We start from the raw sequence: 2,810 nt of genomic DNA on the forward strand, positions 1-2,810 counted from the left end.
TGTGAAAGGAGAGACAAGCTGGAACCTCAGCCATGGGGAGAAAGCTCAGCTGGAACCTCCACCTGGCTGCCTCAGAGTTCCCAGTTGGATTCTGTTGGATGTTTTGAGCACCCTATTTGATGATATTATCTTTGCTTGTTGCTCTTTGTTCTTTTCCTTGGAAGCCTTACCCGAAGGAACATAGACTCTCAACAGGGAGTTCCAGCTATGGGGCTTCCCCACTCAATTTCTGCTGGATATTTTAAAGACTTGATTTGAAGATGTTTTGCTACCTTACCTACCTATCTATCTACCTACCTACCTACCTACCTACCTACCTACCTACCTACCTACCTACCATTTTCTATTTGTCTTTTACTTTGGCTTGCTGTATACTTAATAATCTCATTCAAAACCAAAAATATGACTATTATAAGTAAGTCTCTAGGCTGTACAAAATAGATGTTGGGTTCTACTATTATTTGGCTCCAAAGCCAATGAGTTTAGCAGAATGAAGGGCAGAAAGTTATTGGATGCCTATGTATGTATATATAAACATCTAGAAAAGAAAGCCAGATAGATAATTCGCAACATGCTTTAAGTCTTTTTTTAGCAGAAATATAGACAATGTTCTTCCATTGAATGGGATAATGTATTATCAACTAATGCATATGGCCTTTTGGAAGAGTTATACAAAACACATTTTAGAGGTATAACGTTTGAAGCAATAAAAAATGGATCTTCAGCTTTTTCAAATGATCAATTTAGACCATACTAGCAGCTTTTAGACTTGTTCATCATTGCATGTCAGGAGGGCCTCTTGCATGCCTTTTGAAAGTGTGATTGTTCTCAGGCTTTGTAAGAATTGTTTCTTGAGGACCTAGAGCATCCTCGGTAGTCCTCACCATATCCTAAAACATAGACAGTGTAAGAATATGCTGAATGTATTGGTATTGATAATTTTCCGGGTAAAGCAACATGATCCATTTTAGTCTCAGCACAGATTTAGTCAAAGAAAAGAAATCAGTGTGGATTTCAGACTGAGGAGAGCTGTGGTCCAGCCATTTGCTGGCTGATTATCTTTGGCAAAGCCATTATTGTTAGTATTATCATTAATAAATGAGGGCATTTTACTAGGCTTTTTCTAAGTTTTAATTCCATGTTTATCCATCTTAGTTTCTATTGCATTATGAATCTAAAATATTATTAAATTTCTCAGACTATATCAAATTTTTATTGGTTGGATAGTCTGAAATAGACAAAATATTTGAAATACTTGGGTGTATTATGATTAATCATATTGGACTTTCAATTATAAAAATAAAAATAATAGAGCTTTTACCACTGTGTCTTAATATCAGACATTTATATGTCCTTGTGGGATTCTTATTTTCTGAGGCTTCATGCTGTTTTACTGTTGTCATTTTTCATACAATATCTCACCATTTGGATATACGTGGTAAAGAGAAGCCTAAGATGGCCCCTAAGGTTGCTTCCCACTGGTGGGTATGTGCTATATCTTTTTCTCCTGCTATTGGATGTGGGATATAAACATGATGTGATTTCACTCCCATCAAGAATTTTTCAGCTCTTCCTCCCCTGACTGGAAGGGTGATGTGGCTGGACCAGCACTGGCCTTATTATGTCTGCCATTTTCAATTTTCAGAGTTTGTTGACTGTAATCTTGCTGCTTATATGTATGTGTGCTTATCCAGTCCTTGGCACCCAGCCTCCTAGACAGAAATAAAACTGGAGTATTGGGAATATTTTGGAAGTATGCCTGAATTGGTGAACGCAAGAGTCCTTATGTTGCCATATGCTGTATAGTGATGGCCTTCAGCATCCTCTTCATACAGTAGCTTTGGAAACTACCAGTGTGTGATTGCCATCAGACTCTGTAAACAAGGACTTGCCACCAGAAAATAATGGGAAGAATGGTTAACCCTTTTATCTCTGAACATGAAATGAGATAAATTTTGAGATGCTGTTCTCTATTTTTATGCTTATTGGACAAACAAGCTATATAAATAATTAAAATGTAACAGTTTAATACACAGGAATGTTATTATAGTGATCAACCTCAGTTCTGTCACTCCAGTATTACACTCTGGCAAACATCATTCTCTTGTGTCGGGACTGCTTTCCATAAGGTTCTTGAGGGCACAAAGTAGAACACACAGTTGGCAGATTCCACAGGCTTCTTCCAGTAGGGCTTGAAAATATCTTCACAGAATGAGACCTTCTAACGACTGGCCTATTTTATTGAGAAAAATTGTTCTATTTTTGTTGTTATTGTTCTATGGATTGCATTTATATTTAAACCATTTTGATTGCTAACCAGAGTACTGCTGTTTTTGGCAAATTTTTACAGGTGTAAAATATTTTAAACAAACAAACAAAAAAAGAATTTTTCAGATAAGATTGAGGATGTCAACATTAACCTCTGTTAATCAAAAGTGGGATTATCTTGGTTGGACCTAACTGGATGTAAAGAGAGTCTTGAACTTTTAAGTCCAATGTCATTTAAGGTGAAGAGACTGGAAATTCTTGTTGATTGGTGAAGTGAATTGGTGGGTTCTGGGAAGGGTCCCAAGGCAGGGATTGAAGGCATCATTCAGCGTCTAATAGTATTAGTCCTATGATCCTCTAAAATGTAATTCTGCCGACAACTAAGGGGCTTAGGAAAGGATCTTAAACCTCAGGTCATAGTGACACTTGGTCACTGCATGAGAATCCCTGAGCAAAGGAGATAGTCTACCCCTGCCTGGAGTCCTGAGTCACCGAAACTCACATAATAGATGTATTGTTTTAAGTGACTTAGTTTGTGGTAA

General features: G+C 37.2%; 1 pseudogene; it reads left to right on the forward strand.

Moving 5' to 3' along the window:
* Positions 1 to 1,621: 1,621 nt before the first annotated feature.
* Positions 1,622 to 1,977, forward strand: LOC131918885 (protein kish-A-like; annotated as a pseudogene).
* Positions 1,978 to 2,810: the final 833 nt, after the last annotated feature.

This window comes from Peromyscus eremicus, chromosome 8b (genome assembly GCF_949786415.1).
Source record: "Peromyscus eremicus chromosome 8b, PerEre_H2_v1, whole genome shotgun sequence".
Taxonomy (NCBI): domain Eukaryota; kingdom Metazoa; phylum Chordata; class Mammalia; order Rodentia; family Cricetidae; genus Peromyscus; species Peromyscus eremicus.